General features: G+C 40.2%; 1 protein-coding gene across 2 annotated transcripts in view; it reads right to left on the reverse strand.

Annotated features, from left to right (window-relative positions):
* Hs3st5 (heparan sulfate-glucosamine 3-sulfotransferase 5) overlaps window positions 1-27,524 on the reverse strand; it is a 281,180-nt gene that overhangs the window by 84,560 nt on the left and 169,096 nt on the right. The window lies entirely within an intron of this gene.

Below are 27,524 nucleotides of genomic sequence, written 5' to 3' on the forward strand. Positions count from 1 at the left end.
CAAGGTGAAAGGTGAGCTTTCACCTGAACAAAGTTCTAGCCAGACACTGGATCGTTTTCTTTGTTTGTTTGTAATATGTGGGGAATAGACAAGACCAGAGTTTCTCATGTGTGTTAGTTAGTCTTGATTGTCAACTAGATTGTATTGAGAATTGCTTAGGAGATCAACACAGCACCTTTCCCGGGGTGTCTGTGGGTGTTTCCAGGGATGGCTGACTAAGGAAGGAAGAGCTGCCTTGAGTGTGGGCAGCACCTTGCTATAGCATGGAGGAGGAGGAGGAGGAAGCCCCCTAGTCCAGGCACTCTGTCCCTGGTCACCATCGTGTGAACAGCTTTGTTCTGCTGGACTGTCTGTCATTAAGGGCTGAAACCTCTGCCACTACCTGCCCAGCAAACTGCTCCTGCTTTATACTGCTCAGGTGTTTTGTTATGTGACACAAAGATTGATGAATACATCAAAAGACACAAAGCAGTGGTTACTATAAACAGTGGTAACTGTAACAGCGTGGCATTGGGCAACACTGAATCACCCCAGGACAGCTTGCCCCCCCTCCCCCCCCTTCCTCCCTCCCTCCCCTCCCTTCCTCCCTCCCTCCAGTTCTCTTTAAACTCTATTCATTCAGAGGGGTAGCCTCACTTGGATGCTACTGGTCTCTAACACCTCCCAAATGTTTTTTTTAATATGCATCACAGTAAGACCCAGATTGCATTTTCTGACATTAGCCTGGAATTCAATGACTTTAGTTTCTTTTATATGTTTTTCTTTTGGAGGTAGGGTCTTACTATGTTGCTCAGGGTACGCTGAAACAACCCTCCTGCCTGCATCTCCTGGTTGCTAGGAATACAGATTTCTTTCAAGGTTATTTTGAATTTATGGAAAGGATTACTGACTTTCACCTTTAATAGTGTCGTACACATTCACATCTAATAAATGCATTTAGGTAAGAAGGTTATTTGCACGGCATATTAAATAACTATAAAAATACATGTTGATCTGGCTGAAGTCAGGAAGTGGGTGCTTGATTGGCTATTTGAGATGTAGGGGATGTCTGAGATGAATCAGAAGATGTCTGAGGTCCATGCACCCTGTTATAAGACTCACTTGTGAATCTAATGACGACTTAGGGAGCCAGGGACTCTGCTGACTCCCTGTACCCTTCTCTTGGCTGTGACTCCACCACGAGGCGCCTGTATCTTGTTCAGATCTGCTCCAAGTGGGTGTAGACAGAGAGGTGGCAATTGAAAATGCAGAGAGGTTACTTTGTGCGACAATGGCTGCTCTTGGCTTCCTAACAGGAAGTACAGGACAGAGGAAGAAAGGAGAATTGGGGAACTAGGCAATTCTACATTAACTAGGTGTATGATTCATGCAAGGTATTTAATTTTTGTTTGTTTTAGTTTTCTCATCTGCAACCCCTCAGATTGCTATAAGAATTAAACGAGATATTCATAAATAATTACATAACATAGGATGAACAATCATCCCCAGAACATATAAATTATTTCTTGATAAGTAGTACCTCCAATTCCTAGAGAAACATAAAAAGCGTTTTGCAAATGATCAGATGGATAATCTGGCTTCATTACCCCATCAAATGGACAAGTCAACGACACCACAGGACCAGGGCCTGTGTCCCTCCACCTCCCTGGCCTCTGGGAATCTCCACTTACCAGAAACCAACTGCAGGAAGCTGGACTGATTCTAAATCCATTCTTCTTTCCTGTCATTGGAGGATCAAGCTGTAATCAGGGCATTGCCATGCACAGCTAGGGACAGTCTGGTACATTAACTGAAAAGTTTTATCATGTAAATATAGACACTAAATTTGTTCTCCAGCATATCAGTAAATCAATGATGAAGAAGTTATTTTTCAGATCTCCAAATTCCATGTAATATTTATAGCCTCTGAATCTATTTAAAGCTAAGCATGGCAGGGATAAGAAAGGGTTCCATAAGGAGAGAAATAAATATGCTAAATGTGTGCAGTATATCTGTCCTAGGAGGCTCAAGTATGCGTTATGTAGTGGTGAGGGCCTGGGCGTGAGAGCTAGGCAGCATTTCCCCAGTTGTTCTTTTTAACTATAAAGGAAGGTGATAAATTATAAATGTGCCTGAGCCAGGCAAGTATGACAGTTTTAATTTTCATTTTAACAATATGTACAATGCCGAATGTATGAAACGCAGTTGGAATATGACAAGATCATAGCACAGTGGAAAAGCTGAGCTGGGAAAGTCAGCTTGCCCTACCTGCCTATTAGCCCCTGTCCTGTGGAGACCGTTTAGGGACTGCCAATATTCTCAGCGTCTTGCCACTTTGCTGTCTAGGCTCCATCTAACATAAAGGCTCATTTTTGTTTCTAAACACAAGTTTACTATGCATTCCAATGGCCACTAGAATGTATGAGTAGATTACAGGTCCTTATCATTGAATAAAACAAATATTTTCTTGCTCCTTTTCTATTTCCTACCACTGGCTGAGTATAATGTTTTGGAATCTCCACTTTTCCCCATTTTATTCTCTCTCAGAATACTGTATTGACCTTTAAATTTTTCAAGACTTACCCTACGTCCCTCTTTTCATTATCCCTGATCCTTAAGCTTTTCTGCTTTGAGGCATCATGATTTGGTTATTTCAAGGGTGACCATATTCTATCTTTATAGAGGATTATGAGCCGAGGGTGTGAGGATCAAGCCACTTAGTGGGCTTGTATAATTATAGCTAGGATTTAAGAAAAGTAAAAAAAAAAAAAAAAAAAAAAAGTCCTGGATAAATAAGATCTAAAGTTAAAGCAGGCAAACCATAAAGGAATGAGCAGACTAGAGTAGCATCAGAAAAGAACGGTTGCCTTGCCTTGTTCATCCGACACCTATCCCATATGGAGACTGAAAGTGGCCATGTGGCTGGCACTCGGTTCCTGGGAGGTGAGGACGGTTGACAGGAGGGAGGATGGAGAATGTGTGAGGGTGGGTGGAGACAATACACACGGAGCCAAATGAAGCTTTTGCTTTATGCAATAAAGAAAGAAATAGATTTCAACCTTGGGGCTTTCTTTGTTAAGTTAGTGGATGGTCCCACCCAAGGACCTTGGATGACACTCAATGTTCTATGGTATGAAAAAACACAGCCCTCTAGCGACAGAGCCCACCCAGAAGACAGTGATCAGACATATGCCTCAGCAGTGCTGGGGTGGATAATGTTCATTTACAGCTTGACTAGACTGAGAAGTGCATAGAAGACATATTGCTGGTGTGGCCATGAGGGTGCTTCCAGGGAGGTTGACCCGAGGAAGGAAGACCCAGCCTGAATGTGGCAGGCAGGCACCGTCACCTAGGCTGGGATGCCTGACAGAATAAAAAGGAGATATTAGGTCGAACTGTACCATTTATCTCCCTCTGCTTCCTGATTGTGGACTCAGTGTGGCCAGCTGTCTCAACTCTTGCTGTCATATCTTTGGCGAGCCAAAGTGACCCTTCTATCCTTGAGTTGTTTTTTTTTATTCAGATATTTTTGTAACAGCAACATGGAAAATAACTAATAGAGACACTTAAGCAGAGAAATGGACATGGTAGGTGGCAGGTTCAGAAAGTCCACAGACTATTTTCAGCCCACGATGACCCCATGCCAGATGAAGGACAAAGCCTCTGGCATCATGGAGGGCTGAGAACTCAGCACAACTCTGGCATTACTCAGTTTCCTCATGGGTAAGCTAAGAGGTGATGCCTCCTCCAAAGTGCTATGACAGCATTTTTACAGTATCTGTGGCAGTGCCTGGCACATAGCAGCTGTTCAGTAAATACTTGTGTCCGTCTTACCCACTGCTCTGCCATTTGTCATGCTCTAAATAGTGGGAGCGGTTAGAGGCAAAGGTTTACTTGTGGGAGTGGAGCCTGTGCCCTTCCAACACTCTTATGGACATTGCTGCTGGCACTAGTGGAGATGACGCTCATCTGCTCATCTCTTGCTCACCTCCATCTCTCTAAGATCTTGATTTTTGCCTCTGATCTACCTTTTGCTTCTTGACATCCATTGTTGTTTATCCTGAGTCTTTTGATTTTGAACCTGACGTTATTCTTCTAGACAAACTGTGCTATTGCATTCTATCTGTGTTCCTTCAATTTTTAGACTCAGAATCGATGTGTGCATACTTCTAGATCAGTGGTTCTCAACTTGTAGGTCATGACCCCTTTGGGGATTGAATGATCCTTTCATAGGAATTGCCTAAGACCATTGGAAAACACAGATATTTACATAATGATTCATAACAGCAGCAAAATTACATGTATAAAGTATCAAAGAAAATAGTTTTATGGTTGGGGGGGGTCACCACAACATGAAGAACCATATTAAAGGGTGGAAGCAGTAGGAAGGTTGAGAACCACTGTTCTAGATGGTTCTTGGAGTACCTTCCAGTCACATTTGGTTCAAACCCACCTCTCCAAAACAGGGCAAAGCACTTTGTGCTGACTTTTCATCATCCTTCCAGGAACAGAGTTTCAATGTTATGAATGAGTCATTCTCAAATGGTTTAGTGTTTCATATTTCCTTACAAGTGTGATTTTCAATGCATTCAGCAGTGAACCTGAACTTAGTCTAAGTCAAAAGCTGAAATGAAATGACAACATCCAGGCATCCTCAAATCAGGACAACATACAGGTATCCCCAAATCAGGACAATATCCAGGCATCCCCAAATCAGGACAATATCCAAGCATCCCCAAATCAGGATTGGGCATGGTGGCAATAGTCACTTAGGGACACAGGCTTCTGGATTAGAGGGAGGATACAGTAGGGAGAGGTCAGAATGACTCACATGGTTAGGAATGAGAGGCACTCACCAGAGAGAGGTCTCATGGGAGATTTCAAGTTAGTAGTGCAGGTGGGGTCAAGAACAGGACACTCATGACATAGCAGCAGATGCAGCAGTGAGAAAGCAGTCTCAAGATGTCTGAGAATTGCAGATGAGAGGGTGTGCTCATGTGGGTACTACAGGAAAGGTTACATGACATTAATATGGCTGTCTGCCACCATGCCACAGCCCTATCTCCTGGGCTCCTCATTCTGACTATGATGCTGTATCAGTCCTAGTTGAGTTATAAGAAGTGGTGGAATGTGATCTTGGTGGGGATGTTGCACTATGCTTCAAGCCCTTAAATCAACAGTCACCTGAAAGGAAGGTAGATTTTCTAAAGGGTTATATTTATTCAGATTATGGTGGTTCTAAAAACCTCATCATTTTCCATGAGGAAAATTCATCTGATTTGGATATAAAATTTCTTTCAGAATTTACATTAAAATTGAAAAAGAAAGTCAAAACAGGTTGCATCTATAGATACTTCTTTTTCTAAGACAGTTCCGCAAGATAACCTCTTTATTATTACAAAGTTTTTCCTGCTGACTAACCGCTAAGATGGCTAAGTAAGACATCGGACATAGAGAGTGATTAGCGCAATTTAAAGAACCATCTCTTTAAACAATAAAATTAAATAAATGTGATCAACTTTGTCTCCTACAGAGAGATTACTAACTGTCTTAAGTTGACAAAATTCTGAGGAAATCATGTTTTTAAAGAGTGTGCAAAGTTGGGTGATGAAACCCCTAAACTAGTCCTCAAAGAATGTGTTTGTCTCTGTTTTAACTTGGATGGGGCCAAAGAGAAATATGGGTAACAAAAGATCTACAATAGTGGAGAGTCAGAGGCCATGGGCACCAATTGTCCAGAGGATACTGTAGGGGGTAAGCAATGACCCAATTCCCCCAAAAGGCAGAAAGCACTTGAAATTCCAGAGGAATAGTTTCATCACTACTCTTCACCATGGACTGATAAGTATGTCTTATTCTTTCTTTTGTATGTGATAGATTTTTATTATAGTTATTATATTTCTACATCAATACTATACAGTAGGTATTAGGACTACATAGGAAGAGATGAACGACTGTTTATACATCATCGACATATAGAAGTTATCTCTTCCTCCTGGTGTATAATATGGTGAAGAATTTGCACTCACACTGGATGGCAAGTGTGGAGAGATTTTTGAAAGCATATTATTTGGCTACTCAGAGACGTAGGCTCATATGGAGACTGCCAAAGAATACTTTCGTGCCTCCCTTGCAGCTATTTGTGGTCATGTGACTGAATTAGTACTAATAAAATATGAACTGAGGTGATGTATGTAACTCCACTTAAAGCAAAGTTGTTTCTTTTGTTGTTGTTATTCCTGTTGCCAGATCAGTGAATATGCTTCAATCCTGAAGATGAAGACTTTGGCTGAAGATAATATGGAGGGAATAATGTTGGGATCAACCAATGAAGTGCAGCTGCACCACCAGCCTGGGCTGCTCATTCTAAATTGCTATGTAACTGATAAATCAACTTCTATAGGCTGAGCACCCTAATTTAGAAATCCACAATCCAGAATATTCCCAAACCCAAGCCATTCTGAGTGACAGCATGATGCCTTACTGGAAAAATATTCACGATAAAAGTCTTAAGCTTGCCTAAAAGATATAATATGCAAGATTACCACCCAACTTTGTGGATAACAAAACAGATGGATTATATATCTCATTATAATATGCAAGTATTCCCAAGTGAAATCGGCCCTGAAATCCCAATCTGATTCCAAGCATTTCATATAAGTAATACTCAACCTGGCTGGATATAGCTCAGTGTTAGAATGCTTGTCTAGCAAGGACGAGGCCCTGGGGCTAATCCCCAATAGCCCTGACACCTCTCTCTAGTATATTTAATCTGTTGTCACAATGTGGCTGTATTGTGGCAAATGTACCCACTTTTACCCCGATGCATGACATCATTATTCTAGAATGATTAAATGTAAGAAAAAGTACAAGCATATCCTTAGGATGTTTCAGTTTTAAATTTCAGTTCTACACAGCCCAAAGTCACTTTTCTAGACACAAATTCTTAGGTCAGGAAATTCTCCAAAAAACGTATTTTAGGAGGCAGAGTCTGTCATGTTACAGCCTGGTGTGGCTTCAACTCATTCAATTGTCCTGCCTCAGCCTTCCAAGAGCTTGGATTATAGATGTGAGCTGCCATGCTTGGTTAAGAGATGTTTTAGAAACTGAGCTATAACTTCTAAAATCATATGTAAAAAGGTTAATACACATGTAGAAAGGGGTAATTGTTTTTTAGACAGGGTTTCACACTGTAGCCCAAGCTGTCCTAGAAATTACGACAATCCTCTTACCACCCTGCCCCCATCCACATATCGGGATTACAGGAGGCCATGCTCTGCCACCCCTACCCCCACCACATGCGAGGATGACAGGTATGAGTCACCATGCTCTACTTCAAGGTTCAATTTTGTTTTGCTATATGACTATGGCTGACCTGGTACTTAAGAGCTAGATCAGGCTGGCCTTAAACTTTCTGAGATTGTCATTTGTCTGTGTCTCGAAGGCTGGGATTATAGGCAAGCACCATCACATCTTGCTAAAGTTTATTTTTATCAGTTGCTCAGAGGCCGTCCTGAGTGAATTAAAACACTGTTCTCAAATTGTGGTAAATCCACATCATCTATGGGATCCAGGTTTAGGAAGCTGTTAGTAGTAAAAAGAGGCGGATTCAAACAGCCAACTCATGCAACGAGCCCAGGACCTGGCACCAATGCACAGCTGCCTCCCAAACAGATCAAGCCAAATGACTGTCTCACCCGTTCAGGTGGCCTGATCCAGTTGGGGGCCCCTCAGCCTTTGGTTCATAGATCCTGTGCTTCCATTCATTTGGTTATTTGTCCCGGTGCTTTATCCAACCTTGGCTTCAACAATTCTCGCTCATATAAATCCTCTTCTTACTCACTAATTAGACTCCCAGTGCTCCACCAGGGGACCAGCCGTGGATGTCTGCCTTCAGATTCCTCAGTCCTTGGATGGGGTTTATGGCACCACTATTTGGGTGTCTGGCCATCTCATCACCAGAGTAGGTCAGTTCCTGCCGTCTCGCGACCATTGCCAGCAGTCTTTTGAGGGGGTATCTTTGTGGATCTTCGTGGGCCTCCCTAGCTCTCTGCTTCCTTCCCTTCTCACCTTCTCATGTGGTCTTCATTTACCATGGTCTCCTATCCTGGGACTTATGCAGGGACACTTGGCTCGGTCTGGGAGGGGGGAATGGACCTGCCTGGACTGAGTCTACCAGGTCAACCCCGGTCCTCGGGGGAGACCTTGATCTGGAGGAGGTGGGAATGGGGGGTGGGCTGGGGGGAGGGGTGGGCGAGAGGGGGAGAACAGGGGATTCTGTGGCTATTATGTTGAACTGAATGGTGTTATAAAATAATAATAATAATAATAATAAAAAAAACCAAAAAAAAAAAAAGAGGCGGGTCTTGAGGTACAGCTCCTCTTCTTTGTTTAGGTCATCATGCCAGAGATAAAGATATAATGAGACTGTCCATGCTGAAAAAGTATTTGGACACTTTTGGCTAGTGTCACTTTTAGATATGACAATTTGTGATCTATAAGGAACAGAAAATGGCCAATTGTGTTTTTCTTGGCTGTTATCAAGAATTTTTACTGAAAACTAGTCTTTTGATTAATAAATCAATAAACAGGGTTGATTTAATAATATATTTTCAATACAATGATTTGCTTGGAAAACCCTATGGAGTATGTTTGAACCTGTGCCATTATTGGTTAATTCTGTGGTATTTTCATTATTGTAGGCGTCACATAGCCTACATGCATATAACCGTCAACATAAAGGACACAATTCAGCCCTCCTAACACCCAGTTGTGCACAGCATAGAAGGACTTGCTCAGGGTGACTTAACATCTTTCTAAGAAGGCAATCCCATAAGTAAATATGTAAGATCCAGCTGCTGTTTTGACTAAGTACATCAAAACAAGTAGTTATTTAATACACAAGTAAGCACACAAACACAGTCTGCAGGGAAGAGCCCCCAAGAAAGCTCCTATACTTGGACTTCAACAGACTGCATGAAACAGTCCTGGGCTGTTTTCACTCATGAGAAATGTGGGGGTCTAGGAGTGGCGGCACAGGCCTTTAATACCAGCACTGGTGTGTGTGTGTGTGTGTGTGTGTGTGTGTGTGTGCATATATGTGCATATGTGTATGGCAGAGGTAGGTGAATCTGTGTGAGTTTGAGGCCAGCCTACTCTACACAGTGAACACCAAGACATCCAGTGCTATGAGATCCTGAATAGAGGGGAGTGAAGGAGAAAAAGGGAGCGAGAAAAGAAGGGACAGAGGGAAGAAGGGAGAAAGAGAGCGAGAGAGAGAGAGAGCGAGAGAGAGAGAGAGAGAGAGAGAGAGAGAGAGAGAGAGAGAGAGAGAGAGAGAGAGAGAGAGAATACAAAGGAAGACTACTGAGGTCTAGGAGATGTCTCTAGTAACTACAACAGAACCCTGAAAGAATAATTTTGGTCATACTTGTTTATTCACTATAAACATGACAGAGAAGAACCTAGAACGGACAACCGAGATGTCTTGCATCAATTACAATACAAAAAAGGTCTTGGGCATTTTTCACAGCTCAAAATATTTTGCTTTTTTTTGAAAGTGGAAATGCCAACGTAACTAAGAATCCAAACATCCTTAATGCCCTTCACCTCATGTTGTAATTGCCTGTTTAAATCATGACTAAGAAAACAGAAAGCACTTATTGTTTGCCTCTAAAAATCACAAAAGGCCATTTTTAAAAGTTTTTTAAAACCAAGCTGATTTTGGTCAATGAAGTGCCTACGCATCTTGCTGCTGGAGGAATGATACACACTTTACTCACTGATGATATCAAGGAAAAATTTTTGGTATTGTTTATTTTGGCCCCATGATTTAATCCATAGAGTAGCTGTCTGAAACCTCATAATAGCAATCCTTTCTATGACAGGGTTCCACTGTGCTCACTTTCAGATCAAATGTCAGCGTTCTTTGATCTTTGTTGCTCAGATGTTCTCATTACATGCAACAAAATCCAGCAGGTGTTTGATTGTTTAGCCAGCATTAGGGAAGGTGAGCTGGGATTAAATTGTTATGACATAGCTTTGTTTTTAGGCCCGCTGACTCGGGCTGAATTTGGAATAATTGTGTTGTGGCAATAGCAATCTTGCTAAGTACAATAGGACTCTGGAAAGCTTGGCTCGAAGCTAATGGACTGCAGCTACCATCTGCAGGATGGAAACTAAATGCCTCTAAAAGAAATACTCATAAATGTAACTAGCCATCTTGTTGATTAGCTTTCTGGTGGGTAGGGTTCCAGTTGCCTCAGTGAACCAGCCCAGCCTCTCTCCCGAAGGCAATTGTGGCTGAACAAACACTTGTTTCTGAATACACATTTGCCCTCTAAGTTCCAATGCATTCAAAGCTCCTTTTAAAGAAGATACAATCAAATTATGCAAAAATGTAGAAAATTATGTCAACATTTCTCCAACTGTAAATTAAAAGAGGGTAACATAAGCTCTTGTGCCAGCGTTTATTATAAGGTCACATTTTCTAATCCAGTGCACTTAGCATAATCATGTATCCTGTTCTCTGGGGCTGGAAATTTCAAATGTACATTTCTTAATTTATTCAAAATACAATTTTAGCATCAAGTCTCAATATTAGCACACAGTTTCCTATTTTTTTTTAACATTCAATCTATGCGAGCATATTCTATGTTTCATTCATCCTGTTTATCCATACAGAACATAACATGCTAACCACATATCCTGTTAGAGATTCACTAGCTGGGGCTGGGATGTGGCTCAAGAGGTAAGTCACTTGCCTACCATGTATGAGTTCTTGGGGTCAATCTCCAGCACCATGTGCATGCAAATACACGCACGCACGCACACTTCCTCCTTATTAACACTTCCACATTCTTAAATTTGGATGAATGTTTGGCTTCAGAATTTTAAGTTTTGAAGACTTCATTCTTGTCTGAAGTCCTGTGACAGGTAAAATTTTAGGTAATTAGGAATTAGTCTATTACTACCTGAGCCGAACTCAGACTAGATTTTTTGAAGAGGGAGGAATCTAAAACCCTCAGGCAATTTCCAGGTTGACTTTTCCCATCGTTCTCTTCAGGATTTATCTTGCAGCTCAGAGAAATCCAGAGGCAAGGATGGATTTGCAGAGAGTGCCCAGGGGTCCGGGGTCAGCAAGATTGTTCTCCACCTTTATATACCTTTTCCGTTCCTGGTCCATTCTCCCTGTATAGGAGCTGTCCTCACAGCCTGCTCCTTGACCAGTCAGTTCCCATCTCAGCAGAGACAGGCACAGCGACTCAGCATCACCGTCTTGGCCGCTGCACATTTCAGCCAGTGCTGGGAGCTGTGCTAGCCACACTTCTGTGTCGCTGTAACTCACTGGGATCCAGTTCAGCTGACTCTGGGGATCTGCCTAATAGCCTCGCCACCTTGGCTGCTTTCCATTAGCTATGGTATGCTTATCTCTCTTTCCTTCTTCTTGAGACACGGTCTCACGTATCCTACCTAGTCTGGCCTTAAATTTGCTATGCAGCTGGAAGATGACATGGGATTCCGATCTTTCTGATTCCACTTCCCGAGTGCTGGAATCCCAGGGATGTGCCACCAGGGGCTTTAATCAGTGCCAGAACTCAACGCTAGGACTTGGTGTTTGCTAGGCCAGCACGCTAACGACTGAGCTGCACGGCCAGCGTCTGCCATAGCCATCTAACCCCAGCTCAGCCGGTGCTGCATAGTTTTTCCCTCCCTCCTGACTCTGATAAACTGAAACCTTGTCCTTCTGCTCTGGCCAGTGTTTGGGATCCTGCACATCTGCTGGAATATTCCAGGAGCTGTAGTTGACTTGTTCTGTCAAATAGCTCCTCCTTGCCCCAGCTCACTTACTTAATAGTCATAATGTGGCCACTGCTGTCAAGATAGTAGGCTCCACCCCTGGGTTTACATTTCCTTAGGGTAGCTAGGACATATGTTCTGGTATGTCTCATATTGGTGAGGAAGTGTCAGGTCCCAGCCTCAAGTCTGCCCTTTATACATAACGAACTGAATGGTGCTCAGCAACCCCATTAAGTAAAATAGGTTGGAAAATCAAAATGTTCTATCTGAATTGATTATACTTCCAAGCACTCCAACTGTCTGTTTCTACGTTTCCATTGATAATATTTTTCTCTCCCACCCATCCATTGAAAAAATCCATTTCCTTACATGGCTAAGTTTGCCTGTGGATTATTTTCATATTTGTATTTACAACTAGACAGATTCCATCATGGCATTTTGGTGGATGGATTAAGGTTTTGTTCTGGTCTGTCATGCTTTGCTTTATGTAGATCTGATTAACTCTTGCACACCCAGGTAGGTAGGTAACATAGAAGCTAAAACTATTGGCTTGGTTCCAAATTTAAATGCCTGTCATTCATTTCTTCTGCTTCAAATTCCTTGAGTCCACTCCTTTGAACTTTTATTTGGTCATATCAACAACTCATCAATAACTGCTTTACAAATAGTTAGCGCCTCCCTAGTACTCCAAGCAATCCTCCAACCTGAGCAGGACCATTTTACAGATGAGTAAACTAAGATCCAGAAAGGCTCAGATTAGTTTGCAAACAGATCATGTTTTAAGTGGCTAAGAGGAAATAGATAGAGAGTTATTTAGGAGACTCATGGGCACTGGATGAATGAAATGTTAGGGGCCATTCATTGGGGAGCAGGCATGATTTCAGGGAGGCTGGACAGGAGGTGGACAGATGCATAGACAAATCCAGGTGCTGAGACATTAGCTTTTGGATGGTACTCTCAGTAAACAGCTGGGAGGCAGAAGGGGATGGTGACATCCAAGTGTTAAATGTTATGTCTGGGACGGTGCCTCTCTTGCTCAGCTCTGACCTTTTACAGTGTGACCAGAGACATCTGTGATCAATTATTGCTGCCTGCCTCAGGAGGCAGGAGGGTGGGGGGTGAAGTGGAGCACACTTGTTTTCTTATCCAGCTCATCTTGGTTTCAGATCAAGTCCTTCCGTGACTTTTTATAACTGAAGGGAAACTTCAAGAAGGAATGAGCTGGGAAAATGTGGCTAGGATGTGTCACAGCAAGGCAAATCGTAAATATGACTTGCTGACTATACTTGGCCAAAGACTGAGTGGCTGACATGATCATCCTGTGCCCTGACATCTGATTTAGTCTCTGGCTGTTAATCCTTTCTCTGACCCATGCCACTGCTCCCCTTGTTGGGGAAGGCAGGGGTAGCAACACTCTGCAGGTTGGCATTCCTGCTTCAGATCCTTCCCGGGCATGTATCGTCTTCCCAAAGTCCACTTCACGTAGGGATAGGCGCGGATTCCTTGATTTCCTCTGCCAAGTATCACCTCACAGGTGTCTTCCACACTATTAACCCATCTTCCCCCTTCCCAGGCACCTTCTGTCCTCTTTACTCTCAACCCTCTCATTTTTCCCCTTAAGGAACAAATTTATGCTAATTATTTTGTAGCAGTGTGTCTCTTTTGTTTAACACTGATAGAGTTATTATTAGTTATATTTCATTATAATGCTAAATTTTGATGGCTACTTTATCTTGTGGCTTAATAAAGTATCTTTCCCCTCAAACCGTTCCCAGATTTTAAGTATCTCATAGAGTTGTAAATAATAGAATGTAAATAAATACAAAGGAGAAAGGAGAAAATAAGTGAGAAAAGTAAAGCTTGTTGTACTATTAAAGAAGACAAGAATATTGACTGTGTATTAACCAAACCAGTGGACTCTAGTCAAAAGGAAAAAGAAAAACACACAAGCACATTCATCCAGTTCTACGAAAGCCACTGCAGGACAATATGGATGGATTCGAATCCCTGCCTTGGTTCTTACTAGATGAACCCTTAGACAAGATACCCAATTTTTCAGATTCTGACTGTCCCTCTTTTGTCAAATGGATGCCATCAGAGTGTTACTCTCCTGCCTGTAATGAGGATTAAATGGGACCAGAATTCGTGAAGGTCCTGATGCCAGTGTCTGGATCATCCTGAGAACTGCTGATCCTGATGCGAATAGGTGTGATGTGGGAAGTGGGAGGCAGGGTGAGAGGCTTTATGCATCGCTCTACTGTGGACCAGGCCATGCCAAGTGCTCCTTCGCCCTTCCCTGAAGCAACCAAGGCATTGTGGGGAGATGCAGACTTCCCCAAAGGATCCCATCTATCATGTACCTAAGTGATGTTAAACACTCTTGAAAGGAGACTTCCCCAAACATGATCATCCTCAGATCTCTTTTAAACACAAATGTCATATTCTAAACTGGCCTTGGGCTTAGTGTGAAATGAAATGACGAACACTCATAGATTGAAGTGGAGACTGAGCTTTCACAGGGAGTTCTTATAACCCCCTCAACTAATCTGCTGCGTTTTACCCTGGTGTACCAGTGCGAACTGCCTGTAGAAATGAATGAGCTAGTCTGAGTGGACGATAGTAAATAACAGCCGCCAGGAAAAAAAAATTCCCGAGGAAAATTAATTTTCAGCAGTGGAAGAGAGCAGGCAGGGCACAGGACTATGCTGCTCCTGATTCTGATTTATGGCGTGTCCCCTCTTCACTCACAGTAATGAATCACCGGCTCTCCCTCCTCAGTCTGCTCCGAGTTTGACTCCACAGATGTAGATGCAGGCGCATGAACTTCTTTCCAGTTAGGAATTTCTCTTTGCTATGCTTCACCATTGCCTTTTCTCAATGTTAAAAAAAAATACCAGAAAGTAATTGTTTAATGATGAAAAACCCATTGTGATCCAATGTAATGTTGATACCTATTCTGGTTTGTTTTCTGCGGCTGTGATAAAATGCTAACCAAAATAATTTGGAGAAGGATGGGATTTTTTTTTTCTTGGCTAAAACTTCCATGTCACAATACATCATGGATGAAAGCTGAGGGAAAAACATGGAGGCAGGAGCTGAAACAAGACCATGAAGGGATACTGCTCACTGGCTTGCTCCTCAAGCCTTGTTCAGCCTTGTATAACCCAGGACCTCTGCCCAAAAGTGACACTCCAAATGTGGGCTAGATCCTTTTATATCAATCATTAATCAAGAAAATGTCCCCCACCCTTGCCTACAGGCCAGTATGATGAAAGCAATTCTCCAGTTGAGATCCCCTCTTCCCTGGAGACTCTAGTCTGTGTCAAGTTGACAAAAACTAATCAACACATTATTGTATTGAGATAAGCTTAAAATGTGTATTTTCACAGGCGGAAAAATCATGTAATTATCTTAATACTATGTTTATAGAATGTGCTGCTGGGCCATCATGTTTCCCGGGAACTGGACTCTTGTAGTTTTCTTTTCTTTGCACTCGGGCTTGGTTAATGCTGGCCTCTTGGTATGAAAATTTCCACAGATCTTGTTGTCAAGTACAGAGGTTACACTCGCAATGTTCAGACTATTTCGCCATGTTGCAGCATCTGACATTATTGGCTATAGCTGTCCAACCATTTCTTGTGAAATGTCTTTCTCCATTGGTCACCATGCTATGCATTCTTCCCATCTTTCCACCACCCTGATGTTGTTGCTTCTCAGGCTCCTGTGAGGTTCTTTTTCTTCTATGTGTTTCTTCTATGGGTTTTTTCACTGTGGGTCTGACTCTTCCCACAGTGCGCTCCGCTTTGGTCGCCTACCCTATGGCCCTGACTGCTGCTGCCCTTGCTAAATGAGTCACGTCTTCACCTAAGACTTCTTTTCTGAATTCCTAGCCAGTTCCTTAGTGTTTCTACAGGTTCAGCATTTAGACATCTTTCCTGTCTCATCTTCTCCCTCTTATCTTTCTTTCCTTGCTTTCTTTCCTTTAGAGAGGACATTCAGATTACAGGACCGTTCTAGATCACTGCGTGTGATGTTCTCTATCCATCATCTCCCTATTTCTACTGCTAAGATTCAAAATCAATCCTGTGTTAGCTTTTATTTGGCTTATTGCTCAAGTCTTCTAACCATTCCAGGGTTGTTTTTTTTTTTTTTTTTATTTCTATCCAATTCATCATCATATTGCACCAAGAATGGCTTTATTTTTAATTAATTAACTAATTAGCTAACTAATTAATTAATTTTGTGATAGAATTTCATGCATCTCAGGCTGGCCTCAAACTAACCATGTCACCAAGAATGCCCTTGAATTGCTCATCTTCCTGCTTCCAACTCCCAAGTGCTGGGATTAAAGACAGGTGAACTACACCTGGTTTATGCCATGCTGAGATTAAGCTCAGTACCTCATAGATCCTAGGCAAGCATATTACCAATTGAGCTATAGCCCCAGGCCAAGAGTGACTTTTCTAATGTACAAATCTGATGAAGGCACTTAAATTAAAAACCATCCAATGGCTTTTCAACAAGCATTATGGTGGTTTTCAGGAGCTGGAAGGCTGAGAATGGAAGGAAGGGAGAAGATTATATTTAATGGTAATGTGTTGTAAATTTCAAATTTCCTGAGGGAGCTTGATTTTTCTATTTTACATTACAATTCATATATCAAACCCTTATGTTGTACATACACACATGTATATGTATATATAATTTTATTTGTCCACTATGCATTAATAGAAAACAATTATAAAATAAGGATATTTGATGACTGCTAATTATCCTGATAAAGTCCCAAGTACAAAACATGAGTCTTAATAGACCAGTCACTGCTTACCTTTGCAACATTCTCTCTTTTTTATTTTAGTTTAATTATTTATCTTAATAGCTATTTAGTATTACCCTTATTGGGGTATATTAGTTATTCAAATTAATGGGTTTGACATTTCCAGATGTGCAGACATCACACTGTCCTAGCTCTTGATTCTTGATGTGTTTCTATTTTTTTTTTCTTACTCTAGTCTTCTAAGCTTCCAGCATCACAAGGTAGGTCTACACCTTCCAATGCTGTTTCTTGTGCATGGTACATCCTGTTATGTACATTACTTCCCCCTCCTTTATCTCTTGATTCCTATGTATCTACTTGCCAAACTGTCCCTTCCTCCAAGAAGCCTTCCTGGGGTGAACTCCATCTCCTGTACAATCCCATGGTGCCTGAACTTTGCCTGCATGTTTGATGCCACGTTTGTTTATCTGGGTTTCATTCAACAGCTTCATGTTTCCTGGGATAGCATCTGGATTATTTGTGATAGAGTTCTCGTGTCTTGCCCAGTGCATAATATGTAGAGGAAACTCAAGTCTTGGGGCCCAAAGAGGACCCCTACATTAAAATAAGTAAAAGGAAGAATAAAATTTGTCAAGTTCTAATTTACTTCCAAGCATGTGTGCTTGCTTGTTCGTACTGAGAACAGAAGCTTTACTCTCCTGAGGTAGAAGTACTCAGCCAAATGACACACCTCTCATAATGGAACACTATCACTTGCAGACTGAGTTGACTACTTTTAACCTGTGAAGCACGTTACATGCACCATGCCATTTTGTCCTCAGTGATTTGTAAGGCAGGGAATATAAATTTATGCATGCAGCAGATGAGGAAAACAAGGTTAGAGGAGGGGAATTATTTGGCCCAGGCCAGTTGATGGAGCTAGGATTGCATGCAATATTCAAAGTTTATAAACAGCCATTCAGTCAGGTGGATTAGTGAGTTTAACAAAGTGTATTCTGATGGATGCATGCACAGCTGTTCAATTTCAGTAAACAGTGATAGGAGCCATTTTACATTTGGCCAGGCATTACTCTCAGCCTGGCAAAGTGTCCTGTATTACATGGGAGTCTGTGATTGGGCCACACAGAACGTTTTCTAGCTTTTCCTCACAAGATGCTGGAATTTCACTTTTTAGTGGCAAGAGGACAGAGCACAGCATATGAGTGATCTCAAACACCTTACCTTGAACAAAAGAAGTCACAGTTTTATTACTGTAAAGTTCAAAAGACAACCTGAACTCATCGACTGTGTCTTGTTGGGAGACTGGACTGGGGTGGAGACACAGGGTGATTAGTGCAATGTTTGTGACTTTTCCATAACGTCCAACCCATGCTCTCACCACCTCCAACACCCCTGAAAAACTGACAATCACTTTATCAGGATAAAAATCTGGCCCAACTGGAAAAAATTTGTGAAACATTTTGAATCATAATACTGCAAAAATTAACATTTGCTCCAGTCATATCAGTAAAATAAATATTGCAAAATGGAAAATATTTGCTGAAGAAACAAATATGTTTGAGGAGAAAACAAAATTTCCTTTGGCAGCATTTACTGGGTTGGAGGTGGCAGTGTGACAACTACTGAAATGTAACCAAATTTGTTTATGAGCTTGGTTTATAAAAGAGCCGAATTTTTGATGTTGTATTACTTTAAAAAGAAACCTACAGAAAAAAATTGTGTAATTTTTTGTGAAATAAAATTGTGTAATTTTTGTGAAATAAAAAGGTTGAGTCTTTACATTGTTGTCTTAAATGTCTCAACTGTTGTAAAAATGTCTGCCCCATAATGGTATTCAAAATATATGTGATAGGAGTGGGTGGGGAGTGGAGTATGATATTATCAAAATATGTGATATTATTATAGGAAATTCTCAAAGGCTAAATATATTCAGAATGCATTTGTTTTTTCCTATCTTCTTCCATTATCAATAAGTTATTGTTTGCTTTATGTATATCTATAATATCTGTATATCTATATCTATCTATCTGCTATATGAATGTATAACATGTATTAGATACTATTTGGAGTATTTCTGATCAATCTTATCATGTGGAAGTACAATGAATATTTTTTAATATCTGATTAAATGAGAAATTATGTATTCTTACTATCTTAGTACATACACAGCAGGGAAGAATGTCTAAAGGGGAGAAATCTCTATCAACATTTTAATATACCACTTTACAAATTATCTGTAGGTTATTGAATATTCCTAAATGACTATATGATGTAACAAATCATTTGTGATGAAGGCATTTAGTTTTAAAAGAAGACTTGAAAGTTATTAGGATTTAGAAAACAACTTAAAAAAAAAAACCTCTCCTCCCCCACTACATTTAGGGAAAACATTGAAATCAAAGTATTATTCTCTCTGGAGAAGTAGCTATACATTTAACTGGTGTCAAGAAACCTTAGGAAATATTAGCTTTTAGGGAAAAACACTTTCAGTTCATATTTTGTACTTTTAAGTAATATATTCCTAGTATGGCTCTGAAGCCTGTCTAAACCACCATTAACATTTGAAAAGAAACTTCTCTGGTTCTTACCAAACAGAAATAAATAATGCCTGACAACGGCATTAGGGAACATAAACATAAAATTACCCGTTATTAAAAACTGAGCACATTTTTCTCGAAGAAATATATGACTCAGCTATAAAATAGTATGTTTGCCATTCACACTAATGTGTCTACATTATGTTCAATCTTCTAAAAAGCTGACATGGAAAATAATGGTGTAATAAACTAATTCATCATAATGTGCAAAAGAAACGGCTGGAATAAATTGTAATAACCTTTCAAAAACTAGCAGCTTTTAAAAGTATTAATTCCTACTCCAGATAATTGGAAAAGACACCTGGGTGGGTGGGTAATATTTTTTACAGGATTGCTCTGTCAGGACCTGAGATTGTCTTTGGACTCAGCACCGATCATTTAGTACTAAATGACAGTGAATCTTGCAAATGGGTCTTCCTAGATGGTGTTCGCCATAAATTACCAGACCCAACTCCCCTCAAGGTCAGCTGCACGAAAGGGCAGGTATCAAACGGCCTTTGTGGAGGCCCAGAGCGGTCCTTGGGTTTCTCATAAATGGACAATAGTTGTGTTGGCTGCCATAAAATCAACTTAATGGACTGACGACATAAATTACCATCAAACTTTGACAACATTCCCCTCTGTAAGAGGATGGAAGCATGCTTTTATATCAAAGGTGGGGAAAATGGATAACAATATGTTAGCGTTTTTATTATAATCATAAATATTTTAACAATGCTAAGTGGGGAATGAATTAATACTAGAAGCAACCATGTGTCCTACCCGATGCATTAAAAGAGTACCCAGGTAACACTGAAGTTACTGCCTGTGTGTAGCGGCAAAGGAAAGTTCCATTGACCTGACAACGTTTCTACTAAACACGGATAATTAGAGCTAACACTCCTTGCTTTCTAGTCTATTTTATTCATGTCATCTGTGGGGCTTGAATGGAAGAGCCAGAGTCCCGAATCCTCACTACTTCGGCTAACTCATTAATTCACCTTCCTTAGAGCTCTTGCTTCCTATCTGCAGAAGTAAAATAATTGTCACACTCAGACATTTTGAAGACAATTGAATTAACCTTGAGAAGAAGGCACTGTGAAACCCTCATATCGGGTAGAATGCCTTATCAATGTATCTGTAAAAATGAGCTGCTCTACCCTTAAATTACAGTTGTAAAAAGTCAATTGATAGAAACTATAACAACAAGTCAACTAAGAAGCAGGAAACTGAAGGTAAATGGAACTGTTTGAGTTAGTTATTTTTTTCACTCATCCACTTATCCCGCCACCCTGCAACAGTACTTATTAAGAGATATGCTAGAACAAAGCTTAACTTCCCGCCTCAGCTAGTTTTAAGAGCATTCATTTTCTCTTGAAATGCAGGAATTTAACTGAAGATTTGGCCAAAATAAATGATGCATTAAAATTATCTTCCATAATGGTACTTACTATTCTGAATAGTGTATATAATGCTTCATTGTAAAGTACACAATCCACAAGGGGAGTGTGCTTTACATCCTCATAGCTAGTCACAGGGTGGCTGGTCTTTCTTTTTGCCATCCTGTCTGTTTATTTCTTTTTCTCTGTCGCTATTGCCACGTCTGTCCAGAACCCGGTCGCCTTAGGCCTGAGTTATTGCAGGAGCTTTGTGCTCTGATCTTTTCCCACCAATCCATCCTGCCTTGTCCTGCCAAATTAATCTTTTTAAAAGCACTACTTTAATTAGGCCCCTCTCCTGCTCAAAAATTTTCAATAACTGCCACCACATGGAGGTTAGAGGACAGGGTTTGGGGAGACTAATGCTTTCGGGTGTCTGGCTTTTCCTCCCTTTCCAGCTATGTTTCCTGGAGTTTTCCCTGTATAAAAACTTCAGGACAAGGTTTTTATTGTCTTACAACCTCTACAAGAACCTCCCTGGCCAGTGCCTTCGTGTTCTCTTCAGATGTAGGAAGGTTTTTTTTTCCCCCTGTCAACCCACAACCCCTCTAGCAACAAAAAAATAGATAACAATATGTTAGCATTTTTATTATATTTATTTTATTATATATTCTGCTTGTTTTGTTGTTTGGTATTAACTTTAACTTATTTTGCTATTATAATATTATAAAATTTTGTGTCATGTGATTGCCCACTCATTAATTGGCAATGATCTTGGAAGGCAGGGGTTTCTGAGTTCTCATTATCTGCCAATGGCCCCATCATGGAGTTAGGGAGTAGCAGCACCCAGTGGACACGTGCAATGAAGGAATGCAAAGGGCTGCCCTAGGCCTCTCTTAAGATCAGGGTGGAAGTCATTAAGTTAGGTCACATTGTAACTTGGGATGTTTCAGAACAACAGTTTATACTTGTGAGACAGTTTTCTCCAGTTTAACAAATCTACTTGCATGGTTTGGTTCTTTGTGAAAGTTTAGATGATGAGGCACAAGCTGAGCACATGGATTTGCAACCTTAAAGTCTAACTTTGAGGCAAATCATGGGCAACAATAACATAAACAAAAACTAGTATAGAGTAACTGAATAAAGGGTAAGTTTATGAAAGTTTTCTGCAGCCATAAAGCACATTCACTTCTAAAAAAAACTGAAATCAATGAAAAAATAAATTAAGAGAAAAAATGTATGAATTACTTAGTCTGAAATCTTTTTTTTGTTTTTATTTTGTTTTGTTTTATTTTTTGAGACAAGGTTTCTCTGTGTAACCCTGGCTGACCCTGGCTGTCCTGGAACTCACTCTGTAGACCAGGCTGGCCTCGAACCCAGAGATCCTCCTGCCTCTACCTCCCAAGTCCTGGGATTAAAGCCATGGGCCACCACCACCAGGCCTGGAGGTTTTATTCAGACTATAATATTCTATAGTAAATGGAATAGGTAGTATAGATCAGCAAGACCTAACTGGCCAGTAACGCTGTACCTTATGTAGTATATTTTCTTGTACTCACAGTTCAATGTCCTTGAACCTTAAAATTCTCTAAGGTGAATGGAACGCACATTAACTTTGAATTCATCTGGAAAAGATGGGATGAATGGACCCTTTTGAATTGCTTCTTAAGATGATGAATTTAAATCTCCTAGGTATGGTATCTAGCCCAGCACCTGGCATATTAATAAATAGTAGCTATTTTTATTGTTTTCATTTTGAACGTGTCTCTTTCACTCATCACTTCATGACTTACCTAAGAATTACAGAGCATAAATACTGGAATCAAAACAAGCATGTGTCTGAATCACAGCTTTAGCATTTATTATCTTATTATTTATGAAACTATCTGAGCCTCAATTTCCTTCCTGTCTAAGATGGTGAAATATCTCTATGCAGTAATATTTTGAACATGCACAACACACACACACACACACACACACACACACACACACACACACACACACACACACACCATACCACAAAATAAAAAATCATAGAAACAAAAACAAACAAAATACACCAAACCAAACTAAACCAACACACATTTAAAAGTGTCACGCATTGTGCTTACTAGTTTTATATCAGCTTGACCCATGCTAAAATCGTTTCGGAAGAAGGAACCTCAGTTGAGAAAACGCCCCTACCCGATTGGTCTATAAGCAAGCCTGTGGTGCATTTTCTTGGATGATAATGGATGTGGGAGGGGCAATCTCACTGTGAGTGGTGCCACTCCTGAGCTGGTGGTCTTGGGTTGTATAAGGAGGTAGGCTGAGTAACTCTTAAGGAGCAAGCCAGTGAGCAGCACTCTTCCATGACCTCCTCATCAGCTACAGCTTCCAGCTTCCTGCCCTGACGTTCCTCAGCAAGGAATGTGACCTCAGAGCTGTAAGCTGACATAAACCCTGTCCTTCCCAAGTTGATTTTGGTCATAGTGTTTTTACCAGAGCTATGGAAACACTAAGACAGTCATGGAGCAGGCACCCATGAATAGCAGATGCAATACCTGAGTGTTTTCAGATAATGCTGTTCTGTTGTGTGTAGAAGAGCACATGCTTATGAGCACTTTGAGGAAAAGAGGAAGGAAAACTTTCTCCATTCTGTCTTAATTCTTTGTAATAGTACCACAGATTGGTTTTGTAAACACCTGTTTTTGGGAAAGAGTACTTGTATAGATACTTAAAGTTTACAAAAAAGTTTTGTAACTGAGGGCTGTATCCCCCCAATATGCCCCAGAATGACTATTTGTTGTTATATTCCTGTAATCATTATCTTTGCATCCCACTCTTCCATCAAGATGCTTAATATGTAGTAATAATGATCAATGCCACCTTCTAAGGAGGCTATTAAAAACCTCAAATGGACTGCTGGCATTCTAAGTTGGTATTTTTAGAACTGCTTGACAGTCAGACTTGGACAGATGGAATTGAGCCATTGATTATAGATTCTCCATCTCATCCTTAGATCTCAGGAGCAGAGATCTCCTTTGGGTAAGCTTTTACAGTGGACACATTAAAACTATTTCCTCATTTCTCTGGTTTCTAAGATATTGGTGAAGATTATCTTTGAGGTTGCCTGTTCTCACATAGGCTAAAATACAGCTTTGTAAAACAATCTAGGAACAGGCATCTGAAACAATGGACAAATAAAAGGATACAAAGAAACAATGGTAACTCTATTAAATCTAAATAAAAGCATTATGACATATGTTGAGATTAATGAGCTCTTATCTTAATTCAGTAGGAATGCAATTAAGTGCTAAGAAACAGAAAGCATCTCACAGTTTTCTGAAATTAAGATGGTTTTAGTAACAGAATAACTGAAGTTTATGCTTAATCATTCACCAAATATATTCACTTCCCTACAGCATCTACAAGGTCAAACCCCAGACTAACATAATAGAAGATCTTAGGGTGTTTCCAGGCATGCTGGGCAGTGCACATGTACTATCTATTTATGGGCTGTATTACTTGTAAGGTTCCAAATGAATAGTTTGCCAAATAACAACTTATTAAATAAGATTCCATATGTTATTTGAGTTCCAATGTTTTTACTCATTGATTTAGGTTGGTTAAGCAAGGAGTTAGACACAGAGTAACCAAGACAACTCCATATGTTTCTCACAACAGTTAAAAAAATACAAGTCAGTGGTTAAACATCCTTGAAGCTACAGCTAAGTTCTCCCCGTTCTCCAAGGAGCTAAGGTAAGGGGAGGACTTTGTGAGCTGGAACACAGGTATCTTGAAAAGCCAGGTTGGTACCCTTAAAGGACTCTGGCTTCATTAAAGTATCATGAGCATTTGATGGTCTTCTCTAGTAGGCCTTTAAGTAAGTGGAACTCAGGAAGAAAAAACCCTCAAAGGGAGATCTGTTTTTCCATGATTTGTCATAAGAAAAAAGAGTCACAAACTTATGAACATGCCACCCTACTTTATAAATATACACAAAAGCTTTGTATAAAAATAGCAAACCCGAGATCACTCAGGGCTCTAACTTTTTCCATTTGTATATCACTAGAGTATACTTGGATTGCTCTAACTGTAAAGCAAATCTAAGTTTTGTGTCTCTTCTGCATCTGCTGTTGAATTCTTTCCCCAGAAAACCAAGAACCTCCTGTGTTCTTAGTCCAGTGACACTTTGTCAAGTTCCTAGTTTATAGATTATAGCCATGTAGTTACATTTTAAAACACAAATTTTAAAACAAACAAAAACCCAAGAAATAGCATATTCTGGGCCTCTGACATTTAAGAACTGAGAACTGAACAGCATTGGATCAGCACTGGTACTGACTCTTTCCTATATCTGCTCCCAGAATTTCTACACAGTGTGGTGTTTCTGTATCTTTGGTCTTTGGTTTTCTTTTATAATGTCTGTATCTTGACCATTGTCTTCCAAGAGTTTTGGACCATTTGTGGACGTCTTAGCTGCACCAGTATTTATATATATCTAACTTATAACTGTAAGTTGTTATAGGAGCTCTGATTTTAATTCCATTTGCAGAAGATATTTTGATTCTCATAATAATGTCATGTGGGATAAGGAAACCAAGGTGTGAGGGCATATGATATGCCTTAGACTACTTAAAATTAGTGATTAAATAGAGAATCTGAATCTAGGGCTCACTTGTCCCCATGACTACATAGAGGCAAAGTTGAATTTAAGCTGATTTATCTACAACGAAGTTGATTTATCTACTATAAGCCAACATAATTGCTGCCGAAGCATAGATCCAATGTATGACTTCCTAGACAAAAAGAGATTCCACGATGGACTACTCAGCCATGTTGCAGAGAACTTTGTAAATTCTCCAAAAATAATTTCAAAAATCTCTCATCTAAATTTTATAGTTATTTTCTGAAATAGCATATCCCCCTAAATTCTACAGGTTAATGTTTAGCTTGGAATACCATGTACAACTGCACCACTGCATGGGATACAGGGTAAAAGGCAGAAGGCAGAGGGCTGCCTCTTAGGGGATAAGAAGAGATGAAAATGTGTTAACTAGGGCTGTAGGAATGCTTCAGAAGTCAAAAGCACTTGCTGTTCTTCCAGAGGACTTGAGTTGTTTTCCTAATGCCCATATCAGGCAGCTCACCACTGTCTGTTATTCCAGCTCTGGGGGATCAGATGTCTCTGACCTCCACAGGCACCTGCCATACAGACATATATACCAACACATAATTAAAAATAATAAAAATCAACATTAAAAAGGAATGTGTTAAGTATTTCTGCTGTTTACATTACTTGAGTTGTCCTAATTATAGAATGACCCAGAGTATAAAATACATTTTATTCAGTGTCTCAAAACAGAAATGTGTGAGATAAATTTTAGTCTCTGGACCAAACCAAAAAATAAAACAAAAGGAAAACAAACAAACAAACACAATAAAAATAATCCAGTAGTTATATTTATCCCACCCAAGGTAATCCATTAATAAAATGTATTTACCATCAACTAAGCATATTTCACATTCTTGAGGCTAGAGAGATGACTCAGCAAAATCCTTGTAAATCCCAAATTCAATCCTCAGCATCCTTGTGAAAAAGCCAGGAGGATGGCATCTGATTAAAACCTCAGTGCTGGAGAGGCAGAGTGAGAGATGAGGCTATCTGAAGCCTGCTGGCCATCCAGTCTAGCCAGACTGGCAGGTTCTAGGTACAGTGAGAGATCCTGCCTCAAAAGCTACAGTGGAGCATGATCAATGAAGACACTCATTGTCGATCTCTTGCCTACAGACACATCCACCACAAGCATACACATCTGTACACAAGCAAGCACATACACAAATTTACATTCCAATTCTGTCTTTTTGAGGAGTGGAGGATTGAACCAGGGCCTTGTATACACTAGACAATCCATCTACCATTAAGCTACAGACCATCAACATGTCTTTTGAAGAGTCAGATCTTGTATAATTCCATAATACTTTAAAAGTTTATGAATGGAGGAGAAAATGTTTCATCACTACAATATCAACTAATAAGTAGGAATCTATTGTGTCCATTGATTTGAAGCCTAGTCCCTACGTCAGACACTTTCCTGCTGATTTTGCCTCTCTCTGTGTTTTCAGACAGTAATCTAACCTTCTAGGGCCATAATGCTCTTATTTTGAAATAATGAAATAAAGATATGTCATCTACTTTCTCGTATATAATCTAAGAATTGACTGTAATAATTTTTGATGGTTTAATATGTCTTAAAGCCTCTTGTAAACCTTTTCCCCAAAACCTTACTTAGTCTTAAGAGCAATTCAACAACATGCATAGCATTTGTCATTTTTTTTTATAGTATGTGTCCCCTCAAGACTCATGCATTAAGACTTGCTCTCAGCTTGTAGGCTCATCACTTTGAGGTGATTGGACTGTGTAGGCTTTCACTCAGCCACAAATAAATCCTTTAATGGATTAATTATATTATGTAATGTTGGGAAGTATTTGGAAAGTAGAGTCAGGCTGGGGAAAGTAGGTCATGGAGGGTGTATCTTTAAAGGATTCATCTTGTCCTCCTGGACCCTTCCTTCCATGCTTTCTGATTTCGGCCTGCCATGAGCTGCTAAACCTCTCCTTACCAAAACTTTCTGCTATAGTGGTTACCACAGACTCAGAAACATGTAGTAAACTGACCATGAACCATAATCACTGAAGCTATGAGCCCAAATTACGTTTTCTTCGTGAAGTTGTTTATCTTTGGTATCTGTCACAGTGGTAAAAGCCTACCAAGAGTCTTATTATCCTCAATTTTGGAGACAAGAAAATTAAAGATAGAATGTTTTAACATAAAGTCTTACCAAGGGCCCCCAACTAGAGATTGGCTGAGTAGGTACTCAAACTTACATACTTCAAATGTATACACTCATAATCGGTTCACCTTCCCTCTCATAGGTGAACTAAGATGAGCAGAGTTATTCGGGAAAGTATTGTAGATAGTACAGACATCAAAGACAAAGGATTTCTGTAATCAAAAAAGTAATGATAGG

The sequence above is a fragment of the Peromyscus maniculatus genome, chromosome 16 (assembly GCF_049852395.1).
Source record: "Peromyscus maniculatus bairdii isolate BWxNUB_F1_BW_parent chromosome 16, HU_Pman_BW_mat_3.1, whole genome shotgun sequence".
Lineage (NCBI taxonomy): Eukaryota > Metazoa > Chordata > Mammalia > Rodentia > Cricetidae > Peromyscus > Peromyscus maniculatus.